The following is a 13,645-nucleotide window of genomic DNA, read 5'->3' as shown; positions in this document are numbered from 1 at the left end:
TGCCAATTGCTTGCTGGGTGACCTTGGGCAAGTCATTTCACTTCCCTGGGCCTCAGTTTCCTCAACTGTAAAAATGGGGATTCAATCCATTCTCCCTCCTACTTAGACTGCGAGGCCCAAGAAGGGCAGGGACCGTGACCAACACGATTAGCTTGGTTAGCTGCGCAGTGTAGTAGGAAGCAGCGTGGCGTAGTGGATAGAGCACGGGCCTGGAAGGGTGAAGGCCAAGGGTTCTAATCCCAGCTCTTCCACTTGTCTGCTGTGTGGCCTTAGGCAAGTCACTTCACTTCTCTGGGCCTCAGTGACCTCATCTGTAAAATGGGGATTGAGGCTGTGACCCCCCACATGGGACAGGGACTGTGTCCAACCTGATTTGCTTTTATCTACCCCAGCACTAAGTACAGTGCCTAGAACATAGTAAGCACTTAAAAAACACCACAATTATTATTATTATTATTACTCCAGGGCTTAGAACAGCGCTTGACACAGAGTAAGGGCTTAACAAATACCACAATAATAATATAGTTAGTGGTGAAAGACCGGGAACACAGAAAACAGGCTGCTCGGGTAGAATTGATGGCACAAGGGGATACCCGCATAAGATGGGGAAGAGAGCAGTGGGATAGAATCACAAATGTTCTAAAACTACTCTCCTAACCTTCATTCAAGTAGTAGACTGTAAGCTCATTGTGGGCAGGGAACATATCCACCAACTGCATTATATCATCCTCTCCCAAGCATCCAGTACCGTTCTCCGCACACAGTAAGCGCCCGACAGACGCCACTGATCGACCGGTAGAAGAGACCGCACACTGGCAAGTCTAGAGTTTCCCTCCAACTCTTCTTTAGTTCTATATTGCGGATGTGTTTCCCTGGTCAACTGATCGAGGAATCGGGGAAGAGAGACCACTACAGCATACGCTCTGGGTGTGCGTTTGTCCTTTGGGTACGAAGTTGAGGCCACTGCTGGAGAACCTTACGTTTACAGCTATGCCTGAAAATATTGCTGTGCAATGGGTCACGCTTTCCACACTGCACTCTGAGGGTAAGCCCCGACTGCAGAACTGGTGAAATGCACAGTTAGGTTGCATGGCAGTCCTTAAAACCCATAATTTCCCTCCCTCTGCCTGGCTGCGGGTTCCTCCCTAGGAAGATGGGTCCCCTACATGCCAGAGGGCTCCCATACTGAATGACATCACCTGGAGTTCAGCCACATTCAGGGAAAGAAGTCCAAGTCAGGCAGGTGCCAAGGGTTTCTTCTTGACCTTGACTCTGGAAGAAAATCCAGCTCAGGTGTCAACTCGGCAGCTGGCACAGACACACGAAGCCTGATGATGTGGGGAAAGCTACATGGAATGGAACAATCTTTTAGGGGACTGGGAAGCCCATCTTCCATCATGGGAAGGGGTTAACTGGCCCCCAATACAGCACAGACACTTCTACCTCAAGAGAATTCCCCAGCCCAAGTTTGAGAGACAGCCAGAGGAGGTGGGCAACAGAGGCAGAAAACCCCAACCCAAGCCGGAGCAGTCTGCGGCCTCGGACACGAACCCAAACCCCGGCAGAAACTCTGCATCCAGCTCAGAGCAGTCGCTGAAAGAGCAGCAGGGTTGCTGTGGGATCTGGGGAGGCTCTTAGGTTTTGATGAGATTCAGAATCATCAGTGCGTTTTGAGTTCCTTCTGTGCGTAGAGCATTTGCTAGGATCTTGGGGGCCATAAAGGAAATGTGGAAGACACGATCCCTGCCCTCAAGAAGCCTACGATCTAAATGGGGGAGGGAGCAGGCACAAAGGGAGGCGGCGTGGCCTAGGGGAAAGAGTGCAAAGGCGCTTAGTTACCACCACAAGCGCTTAAGCCCCTACAAGGACGAATCGCAAAGAAGATCTCTAACGTGATCTAGGACTGATGCAGGAGAAACAATCTTAAACGGGTGACCTCTGCCAGGGTTGGAAGTGATGTCCACGTATGGAAGAAAGTCATCGGGCCTTCATGGGATTGGCAACCTTAATAGCAGTGGCCTTCTTCTGTCACCTGCTTGTGCCCAACACCACCTCACAATCACCCACACCGCCTTTCGCCTGCCAAGCAAACAGAAAAATGCTGGATGCATCCCCAGTCTAAGCATCATAATGCAACACAGTGACTTCAGAGATGTTTCGGTCACAGCTGCCACTGATCGGCTCGGCCCTCTTCGACAAAAGCGTCCTAGGGAAAGAGAGACAACGAAGCAAAAGGGAAAACAGCACCCGGCGCAATAAGCTTTAAGAACAATGACACCACAAACGACCGGCTTTTTGCGGGCCTAATGTGGCCAGGACCGTGGACCCACATAGGCTGTCTCCGTTTCCCACGCACTCATAGGTGAGCTTCATAACTATATAGTAGGAGAGAAGTGAGGATAAGTGCGGGGGGAAGGGAACGGGGGAGAGGGCTGATTGCCTTCAATCAGTCGATCGATCGATGGCATTTCTTGAGTGTTTACTGCGTTCAAAGCACGATACTAAGCACTTGGGAGAGTGCAGTACAATAAAGTTGGTAGGCAGGAGCTTGCAGTCTAGAGGAGGAGACAGAAATTAAAATAAATTACAGATAGGAGCAATGGCAGAGTAAAAGGATAAGTATGGTACATAAGTGCTGTGGGCCTGGGGGTGGGGTGAGTACCAAAGGGCTATAGCCTCAGTGCCTATGTGATGCAGAAGGGAGGGTGAGTAGGTGGAGGAAGGAGGGGTTAGTCAGGGAAAGCCTCTCGAAGGAGATAGGATTTTAGAAGCTGCTTGAGAAGTTTCTGCTTCTCTTCTTCTCCCTCACTACATTGATACTCAGGGACTTCACGCTCCACAGAGATGCTCCTGTCTACCTTTCCACTGCCCATTTCCTCTCACTCCTCAACTCCAGCGACCTCCCGCTCCACCCCACCCACTCACCAACTCGGCCTCACGCTCAAGCTCATCATCTCTACTTGCTGTACAAGCAAAACTGAGCTCCTCATCTTCCCTCCCAAACCGGGTCCTCTCCCAGATTTCCCTATCACCGTGGATGGTACGACCATCCTTCCCGTCTCTCAGGCCCACAACCTCAGTGTCATCTTTGACTCGGCTCTCTCGTTCACCCCACACATCCTATCCATTACCAAGACCTGCCGGTCTCACCTTTATATCGCCAAGATCCGCCCTTTCCTCTCCACCCAAACAGCTACCTTACTGCTACGGGCTCTCGTAATATCCCGGCTAGCCTACTGTGTCAGCCTTCTCTCTGACCTCCCTTCCTCCTCTCTCGCCCCGCTCCAGTCTATTGTTCACTCTGCTGCCCGGCTCATCTTCCTGCAGAAACGATCTGGGCATGTCACTCCCCTTCTTAAACACCTGCAGTGGTTGCCTATCAACCTCCGCACAAAACAAAAACTCCTCACTCTAGGCTTCATGGCTCTCCATCACCTTGCCCCTTCCTACCTCTCCTCCCTTCTCTCTTTCTACTGCCCACCCCGCACGCCCCGCTCCTCTGCCGCCCACCTCCTCACCGTCCCTCGGACTCGCCTATCCCGCCGTCGACCCCTGGGCTACGTCCTCCCGCGGTCCTGGAATGCCCTCCCTCCTCACCTCCGACAATCTAATTCTCTTCCCCTCTTCAAATCCCTACTTAAAGCTCACCTCCTCCAAGAGGCCTTCCCAGACTGAGAGCCCCCCTTTTCCCTCTGCTCCCTCTACCCCCCCACCTCTCCACAGCTAAACCCTCTTCTCCCCGCTTTCCCTCTCCTCCTCCGCTCCCGTCCCACCCCCTCAGCACTGTACTCGTCTGCTCAACTGTATATATCTTCATCACCCTATTTATTTTGTTTAATGAGATGTACATCACCCTGATTCTATTTATTTGCCATTGTTTTTATGAGATGTTCTTCCCCTTGACTCTATTTATTGCCATTGTTCTTGTCTGCCCATCTCCCCCGATTAGACTGTAAACCCGTCAAAGGACAGGGACTGTCTCTATCTGTTGCCGGTTTGTACATTCCAAGCGCTTAGTACAGTGCTCTGCACATAGTAAGCGCTCTATAAATACTATTGAATGAATGAACAATCTCTAACCTCACCAACTCTGAAATCCCACTCTCTGACCAAAACCTACTCACCTGCCTTCTCTGCCATACACCCCCATCTCCCAAAACTACCCCCATCCCCCACAGAGACCTCCTATCTTTAACTCCCCACCCCTGATTATCCTATGTCATCCTGCCGCATTTGGCTCCCATACCCACCCTACCTCCTCCTTAGGCACAAATAAACCCACTCCCTCAACTCCGCTCCCTCCCCTGAATACAACTTCAGTTTCAGACCCGCACCACCTGTTTCAGACTTTTAACTTCCTCCTCAAATCCCTGTACTCCCCACCTTCCCCATCTCTTGCCCCAATGACCTCACCATCTATTTCACTATTAAGATTGAAACCATCTAGCTTGAACTCCCTAAAATCCCCCTGCACCTCCTCCAGTCTCACCCTCCTTCCCCATCCCCTCTGTGACTCTCCCATCCCTAGGCCACACCGCTTCTCACTTGCCAACCCGCACAGAAAATACAGTTAAATACATTACAAGATTTTCTCTGCAATTTTTGCTTCTAAGAGGATGGATTGGATCCTTACTTACTGCCTTAACCAATCAATCGATGGTATTTATTGAGTGCTCACTGTGTGCTGTGTATACTTGGGAAGCTTGGGAGAGTACAATGTAACAGAATCGTTAGCCACAAGGAGCTTACAGTCTACAGCAGATGACGGACATTGACGTAAATAAATTACAGATATGTACAGAAGTTCTGTGGGGCCGAGAGAGGGGTGGATAGCAAGTCCTTCTAGGGTACAGATCCAAGCGAGAAGCAGCGTTGCTGGATAGCAAGTCCTTCTAGGGTACAGATCCAAGCGAGAAGCAGCGTTGCCTAGTGGATAGAGCACGGGCCTGGGGGTCAGAAGGACCTGGGTTCTAATTCCGACTCCACCACTTGTCTGCTGTGTGACCTTGGGCAAGACACTTCACTTCTCTGTGCCTCGGTTACCACCTCTGTAAAATGGGGATTAATAATAATAATAATAATAATAATGTTGGTATTAAGAACTTACTACATGCAGAGCACTATTCTAAGCGCTGGGGGAGACACAGGGTAATCAGGTTGTCCCATATGAGGCTCACAGTTAATCCCCATTTTACAGGTGTGGGAATTGAGGCCCAGAGAAGTTAAGTGACTTGCCCACAGTCACACAGCTGCCAAGTGGCAGAGCTGGGATTCGAACCCATGACCTCTGACTCCCAAGCCCAGGCTCTTTCCACTGAGCCACGCTGCTTCTCTAATCGTGAGCCCCATGTGGGACAGGGACTGCGTCCAATCTGATCATCTTATATTTACCCTAGTACCGTGCCCGACATGTAGTAAGCACTTAACGGATACCATAACTTAACTTCTCTTTGCCTCAGTTACCTCATCTGTAAAATGGGCATTAAGACTGAGCCCCACGTGGAACAACCTGATGACCTCGCATTTCCCCCAGAGCTTACAACAGTGCTTGGCACCTATTAAGCACGTAACTCGAAGCACTTAGTACAGTGCTTTGCACGCAGGAAGCGCTTAATAAATACTATTGAATGAATGAATGAACAAATCCATTCAATCCCATTTACTGAGCGCTTCCTGTGTGCAGAGCACTGTACTAGGCGCTTGGAAAGTACAATGGGGCAACAGATAGGGATGATCCCTACCCAACCACGGGCTCGCAGTCTAGAAGATATTAGATATTATTAGAACAGTATCATTATTAGTGACTCAGTGGAAAGAGCACGGGCTTGGGAGTCAGAGGTCATGGGTTTGAATTCTGGTTCTGCCACTTGTCAGCTGTGTGACTGTGGGCAAGTCACTTAACTTCTCTGTGCCTCAGTGACCTCATCTGTAAAATGGGGATGAAGACTGTGAGCCTCACGTGGGACAACCTGATGACCCTGTATCTCCCCCAGCGCTTAGAACAGTGATCTGCTTAACAAATACCAACATTATTATTATTATTATTAGTACCAAGTGCCAAGAAGATGAATAAAACAGGTAGACGAAGCGAGGGGGAGCAGGGGAAAAGCAGGCAAGGCTTCATTCATTCATTCAATAGATTTATTGAGTGCTTACTATGTGCAGAGCACTGTGCTAAGGGCCTGAAATGGACAATTCGGCAACAGATAGAGACCATCCCTGCCCAATGGCGGGCTTACAGTCTAATCGAGGGAGACGGACAAAAACAAGACAACTTCATCACGATAAGGGACGGCACAGCAAATGTCTAAATCACTGGGCAGGGATGGTCTCTATCTGTTGCCGAACTGTCCATTCCAAGCGCTTAGTACAGTGCACTGCACATTGTAAGCGCTCAATAAATACTATTGAATGAATGAATGAAATGAAATGCCCAACATAGGTATATTCTATACAGGCTATTTCAAATCCTATCGATCTGTAGAGAGAGATACAAACGACATCCACTAAGCGATTGGGCTCCGCTCCCGAAGCTCGGCACCTCTGATTGAGCGCAGGCCGTAGGGTTGCCCCGGCAACTGGTAGTCTTCTCCCCTCGCCCCCTCCCCGCGCTTCCTGTATTGATTCAAATCGTGCAAACGTGATGCACTCCCGACATGCCCCTCGCGCCTGTATGCAAATGAGGCCGAGGGGAAGGCGGTTGCGGGGACGGGAGCGCGCCGCCGCGGTCGGCCGGGGCGGGCGGGCGGCCGGGGGGGGGGAGGGGAGGGGAGGGGAGGGAGGGGAGAGTGAAAGGGCCGCGGTGGAGCGGCCGCCATATTGAGGGGAATACTGAGCCGGGGGAGTCTGACGGTGGAGGCGGCAGGGGCCGGGCTGGGGTGCGGAGAAACGGACTGAACGCTGCACCGGGGGATTCCAGGTGAGGAAGCCCAAGGGCTATCGGGGCCGCCCGTCCTGGGGCCGGCGGTGGGTGCAGACCTGCCCCCCCATATTGTTCCCGGACGGGAGGGGGATGGGCCGGTGTCACCTCCCCGGGGGGCCTCCGGACTCCTCGCCGACGTTCCCCCGATCGCTCTCCCCGGTGCTCTTTGTCCGCCGAAGCCCCGGCCAGCCCCGGCCCTCCTCTCTGGCCGCTTTCGTCTAACAATACCGAGCCCCCCTCGCTTCCCCCGAAACTTCCTTATGGAGCGGCTTCCCCCCTCCCCGTCCCCTCCCCTCCAAAAAAAGGCCTGGTCCCTTCTATTACAAGCCCCAAACCTCAGCGTCCGTTTGGGTGGCACCCCCTTCCGACCATGTTCCCTCCTCTCCACCCGTTCCATTGCTCGAGGACATTAAGGGGAAGGATTTTATTATTCCGTCACACGCACCCGTACCGAGGGAGTTCAGGGCATCCCTTGGGGGCGTAGAGAAGGTAAGACCGTACACACCCACCCGCCAGCCACTCTCGTTCCCCCCTCCCCAACCCTCTTCTCTGGGAGGGCCCATCGGCATTCACCCCAACCCTCCCCTTCTGCGTGCTTCTCTAAGGTGTTCCCCTCCCACTGAGGCCTCCTTCTGCTTCCAGAGATTAGGGAGCCTCTCTGATCAATTTGGATGAAGGAAATCGCCCCCAAAGTGACCATATCTACGCCGCCTTCAAATAAGAGGCGGCCAGCTCCCCCATCCCAAGCGGGGGAAGCTCGTTGAAACCGAAAACTGATCTTTAAACGAATCCAAATTGTCCATTCCTTACCCGGGAGTGGATCCTGGGTCAAAGTGGCATAATTTAAAGGCAGCAAGATCACCTTTCCCTGTCATCGTGTTGTGTTTTGGTGGGTTGTTTTTTTTTTTTTTAAAAAAAGGCAGTACTGGAGATGACAGGATAACGTGGCTGATACTGATCGAAGATTAGTCGAAAAGTCCGTTTTGTGCTGTTGATCGCCGTATCTTGCTGTCGAGCAAGATCTTTGCCACCTATTTTGCATTCTGTTCCTTGGATTTGTGGAGCACGAGGGATAATCGAATGCAGGTGCCCAATGGTTTGCCTGAGTTACCCCTATCTCCTTCCTCTCCTTGACCCTACCCACAGCAAACAAGGCTGGGAAGACAGGAAAAAAAGGATTCTGTGATGAGGACTGGAAATACAGGCCTTTGGGGTTGCGAGGTCATTCTGGGAGCTTCATTTATTCAGTTCTGTTGTCAAGGTCATTACCAGTTGTCCAGAGACTTTGGGGAAAAAATCCATAGTGTCTGTTCTTTCTCTAGCATGCAAAAATGTAAATGATGCTTCTTACAATGATAGTCTAAGCTGTAAGGCCAAGGTCAGTTTGTACCGTGGCCAACTGTTCGTCCATTCTCCCCCCCCCCCCCCCCCATTCCCCAAGAGGTCTCCCTGGATCACACTGGAGGCTGGAAGATGAAGGACAAGGGAAGCCTGTACTCTGGCATTGAGCAGACATAAAGAGTAGCAAGAAGGCGCCATGTTAATCCAGCACCATTCACTTTGAAGATGTTTTCCCTCCCAAAGGCACCTCAGGGTTGACCGACCCCAAGGAGAAAAGGTGATAATTTCATCCCAGTTCATTCTTTCAAGAGTATTTATTGAGCGCTTACTACGTGCAGAGCACTGTACTAAGTGATTGGAATGCACAATTCAGCAACAGGTAGAGACAGTCCCTGCCCAGTGACGGGCTCAAAGGCGTTGTTCATACCAGCTCTTCAGAAGATGACCAACTTCTCCCAAATCCGGGGTTCTAATCTTGTTTGTTTCTCTTTTACACCATTAGCCTCCCTAACTGCCTGCGTAAATTCTGGCTAGTGAAGAGTTTGGCCTGTTATTATTATCACTGTGGTATTAAGTGCTTATCAGGTGCTGTGCACTGTTCTAAGCAGTGGGGCAGATACAAGCTAATCGGGTTGGACACAGACCCTGTCTCACATGGGGCTCACAGTCTGTCAGAGGGAGGCCAGGCATCGAGTCCCCGTTTTCCAGATAGGGGAACTTAGGCACTGTCAGAGGGAGGCCAGGCGTCGAGGCCCTGTTTTCCAGATAGGGGAACTTAGGCACAGAGAAATGAAGTGACTTGCCCAAGCTCACGCAGCAGGCAGGTGGCGGAGCTGGGATTGGAACCCAAGTCCTCCGACTCCCAGGCCCGTGACCTTTCCACTAGGCCAAGCTGCTCCTCTGAGTTTAAGGTGGCCTTGAGTCATCCACAAGGAGCTGTCCTGGATGCCGGAAGAGATGCGAGATTGTAAAGCTAGCGAGAGATTGACTTGGGAGCCCTCCCCGGAGAGGCGATAAATGAAACCAGGTGAATGGGTGGACTCTCCGAGGGAATGAGTGTACAGCAAGAAGAGCAGAGGAACTAGAACTGAGCCCTGTGGCCCATTCAGTTCTGGAGCCAGCAAAAAGGAGATTGAGGAGTGGTTAGAGAAGTAGGAAGAGAACCCAGACACTCTCGTGTCATTCTAAACCGTGGATAGAGTCAGGAGGAGGAATAAATGATTAGCAAATGGTCACAAGTTTCAGGTCCAACCTCTCCCTCCAGTCCACCCAACCATATCCCTCCCTACCTCCAAGGTCCTCCTAAAAAGCCACTTTCTCCAAGAGGCATTTCCTGATTCCAACTCCCTGGTCACATCATCCCATCAGCTACCCTTCCCACTCATGTATGTATCTGTTCGCTTTATTTGTTGCCTGCTTTTGCTTTTAGCATTTGTGTGTCTGCCCTTCCTTGTAAACTTATTTCATGTTTGCGACTTGTGTCTGTTTCTCTCTCCCTCATCAGAATTTAAACTCCTCGAGGGCAGGGTCCATGTCTTCTAGTGTATGATCCCAAGTGCCCAGAACAGTGCTTTGTTTGCAAACAGTAGGCATTCAATAAGTGCTGCTGCAGATAAGGTATGAAAATCAGGTTCACCGTGTTGCATAGAAGGGACAGTCCGAAGGAGCCAAAATGCAAGCTAATAAAGATGTTATGTTTTAGATTTAGTCGCCTTGCCTTAAGAAATCCACATAATCCCCCTTGGTTTAAAAACCTTTTTTTGTTTTTTTTTTAAATTGCATTTGAGTCTTTATCCTCAACCTCTCCAGGCTCACAGCAGTTCTTTCAGAATTTTCAAGATTGAGTAGTAGAGATGGGTCGAGAGTTTAACTTGAGAGGATCGTGAGACAAGGAGGGGACAATACGGCAGCAAGCGCTAAAAAGAGCAGACAAGTCCGGTTGAGGGGCAGTCTTTGTGTGTGCATGGTGTGGTCGGGCCCATCAGTCCTGCTTGGGCCTTTCCACCCCCGCCGTATCCTTGGGTGAACATGACGGACAGGAGTGGCGTTTTCAAATAAGGCCCGCAAGTATGTATGATATACGCGTAACGATGAAATAAACCAGAGTATTCAAGAGTCTGCCCTTAAATAATGAGTTGGCAAAAGTGCTGCCTGTTTGCAGAAGACAAACGGAGCTTGTTAAAGTTCGTTTGTTGACTTGATCTATATGCGGACGCCACATTTACTCGCAGAATTACTTCCACCGCAAACACCCCCCCACCCCCTGCCCGCCCGTCCTTCCGGTGTCCTGTGATTTTTGAGGAGGAATTAAGAGATTATTTGGGTAAGCGGTGATTGCAGCGCGGAGTGGGGTAGAAAGAAGGGTACAGTCAGAACAGTTAGCCAAGGGAGTTTCCTCATTGAAGCATATAGGTGAACCCCTGGGCGGGAGGCGGGGATTACTGTAATTCATTGATTATGTGTTATAAGCAGCACTGGAGAGAGTGCAGTAGAAGTAAGACATGCAGTCTCTGGTGTCCCCTTACTTTTCCCTCCCCTCCTTTCCTCTCCCCCCACGCCCCCAAATGCTAGCCACTCACCCTCGTTTGGGTATGAAATATGCGAGTGAATATGATAGTGGTCATCAGTCAATCAATCAGTGAGATGCAGCGTGGCTCAGTGGAAAGAGCACGGGCTTTAGAGTCAGAGGTCATGGGTTCGAATCCTGGCTCGGCCACTTGGCAGCTGTGTGACTTTGGGCAAGTCACTTAACTTCTCGGTGCCTCAGTTACCTCATCTGTAAAATGGGAATTAAGACTGTGAGCCCCACGTGGGACAACCTGATTCCCCTGTGTCTACCCCAGCGCTTAGAACAGTGCTCGGCACATAGTAAGCGCTTAACAAATACCAACATTATTATTATTATTGGTATTTATTGAGCACTTACTATCTGCAGAGCACTGTACTAAGCACTTGGGAGAGTATAATACAAGAGAATTAGCAGACATGTTCCCAGCCCATAACGAGTTTGCAGTCTAGAAAGGGTTCGGATTTAGCTTAGGATGAAAACACTTTCCGAATTTCAACTCAGGTCCTTACAATTTTTTTTGTTTTTAAAGGCCTAAGTTGACATTTGGCAGGAACTAATTAAGCGATAGGCTGGTGGATAAAGTGCCCTGGTTTGGTGCATCTAAATGGAGTAGAGATTTTGAAAGCTCGCTTTTAGAATCCTCTCACGGGGAGTGAGAGGACGTCTATGGAACCTCCATGGTGACTAGTTGAAATATATTATGGATCATTTTGGAGGCATCATTCACAGCCCTGCCGGAAATGTTAAGTAATTTTCACATGATTTGCAGCTCTCTCGAAGGTTGTGCTCTCCCCAGGAAACAAACACTGCTGAGTCTTACTCCTGCTAGTAGATTGAATAATGCTGGTGGAGAACTGACCCTTGAGGGCTCATCGTGAAAAGACTCTCATGCTGGGTGGGTTTTTGTAAGTAAAATCAGTGGTGAAAGGGAAACTTAATATTTTGGATTAGGATATGTTTCGTTTGATTATTTCTCGAAAAGTAACGGCCGGGAATCATGTTGCATTAAGCCTTTAAAACATCCGAACCCCGATGACCAAATCGACGGCCAAACGGCTTGCGTAAAGTGCACTCCGTGCTGCCTTGACGCGTGTTTTCCACTATGCGTTTTGTCTAGATAGGTGCTAGGGAATTAGGGAATGCTCACCCAACCACCCGAGCTTGTTTGGATTCAGCCAACTGTGGTGTCGGAAGAAACGGCTTGTGTGCACATGCGTGGCATTGAGCGCCGAGAACTGCCATGCACCTTCTCCTTAAAGGGAGGCTCTGGGAGGTGACATAACTCCTGGGGTTTAGGAGAACTCTCTGCAAGTGGTGCGGTGCCATGAAGGTCTCAAAAAGATTTCACTCATTGCCAGTCTTTCTATTCCTTGGGTACTGTCTCGTGCAACTACTCATTGGCCAATCCTTTCTAATTCATTTATGAATGGAGAGAAATAATGGGAAGACCGTGTTCTTCCTGAGGCTTATCAGCAGGAACTTAGATGACTTCTCTCTAGGGGAACCGAGACCCCGTACCGTGAGGTAACGGCAGCCAGGATTGAGAAACCTTTAAACGCAGTGGGGTAATCTTACTGGTTCCTGGGATGGAATCTATCCACAGGAACTTTCCAGGGCAGGAGATGTGAATTTTCTAAAAGGGAAGCATCTCGTGTGGTCTGAATTTCTTAAGTAGCTTTTCTAAGTTTGGGATGTAAGCATCATGAAGTGGATCATGAATAGCAACGTGTGGCCTGAATACCTCGGGTATCGGCCGGTTTTCCACACATTTCAGCACCAAATGCGATTGAATGATGGTTTGAAGACAGTTTAGCTCAAATGAAGGCTTGACCCACTCTTGTATTCTCTTCAGGCCTAGCTTCATTTTCATCATGAAAAGTTAAATTGAGGTCCAGGGAGCTCTCCTCGGGTGCAGGAAGGACCTCGCAGCACTTGGAAAACTGCACTGTGGTAGCCACTGATTTGATGTGAATTAGTGGGGTGGAGGGAAGCCGGTTCAGAGATACCACAATGTCCGACATTTTTCCAAGCAAGCTCCTGTATTTTTGCCCCGTACACCAGGAGTGGAATGCTTTCCAGCTTTGCCCCGCTTCGTTACTGTGCTGCATTAAATGCAGGCATACCCCACGATTTAGCCATGATGGGTTCCTTAGAAATGTGTCTGCATCACGGGATACATCATCCCCTAGACATACGGGCGGGTTGCTGGCTTCCATTCCAGGACCAGCCCCGGCATGGTGACCGGCCCCTCCTGGCAAGTAAAAATGGCACCGTGGAGCCCTCTGGAGCGGCTCACTTGGCTGAAACGGTATAGCCGCTGGGCGTGAGCATAGCGCCGGGGCTGAGGGTTTCACCGCAGTGTTTTGAATTAATGGTGATGATCATCGTACTTGCGGGATTTCTTAAGGGTGTTCTTTCTGCCAAGCCCTGTGCTGACCGCTGGGGTAGATAGATTCAGGACAATTGGTGTTGGTAATTAGATGGGTCGGGGCGGGGCTCACAGAGCCCAGACTACACAGTGGGGCCTGATGCGTCATGGGATTTGACCCGTTAACGGTCATTCGGCACTAGAGGTTTGCCCGCCCTGTAGAGTCACAAAGCTACGTGGAAACACAAAGCACTAAACCGGTACATAAAGGTAAGCTGATGGTGAGCCTGGAAAGAGAACAGCCTCGCGCCTTGATTGACGCCCCACACGTGCACGCTAAATTTACTTTGTGCCAGCTTGTGGGTTTTGTTTGACCCCGAGCGCCTGTGCCGGGGGGAAATGGTTCCCTGATCCTCCATTGTGCTGTAATCAAATTGTGTAATGA

General features: G+C 50.2%; 1 protein-coding gene across 7 annotated transcripts in view; it reads left to right on the top strand.

Annotated features, from left to right (window-relative positions):
- The first annotated feature begins 2,222 nt into the window (after positions 1 to 2,222).
- Positions 2,223 to 13,645, top strand: part of FZR1 (fizzy and cell division cycle 20 related 1) — a 58,584-nt gene continuing 47,161 nt past the window's right edge. For 3 of the 7 annotated variants that reach the window (XM_029052713.2, XM_029052711.2, XM_039910453.1), the window contains exon 1: positions 6,791 to 6,919. The gene's annotated coding sequence lies outside the window, so the exon portion shown is untranslated. Of the gene's footprint in view, positions 2,363 to 6,790; positions 6,920 to 8,363; positions 8,541 to 13,645 lie in introns of those variants that run through there. The other 4 variants (XM_029052716.2, XM_029052709.2, XM_029052712.2 and 1 more) reach the window with 3 other exon arrangements.

Source organism: Ornithorhynchus anatinus, chromosome X2 (genome assembly GCF_004115215.2).
Source record: "Ornithorhynchus anatinus isolate Pmale09 chromosome X2, mOrnAna1.pri.v4, whole genome shotgun sequence".
NCBI lineage: Eukaryota > Metazoa > Chordata > Mammalia > Monotremata > Ornithorhynchidae > Ornithorhynchus > Ornithorhynchus anatinus.
This window is presented reverse-complemented; position numbering and strand designations above follow the sequence as displayed.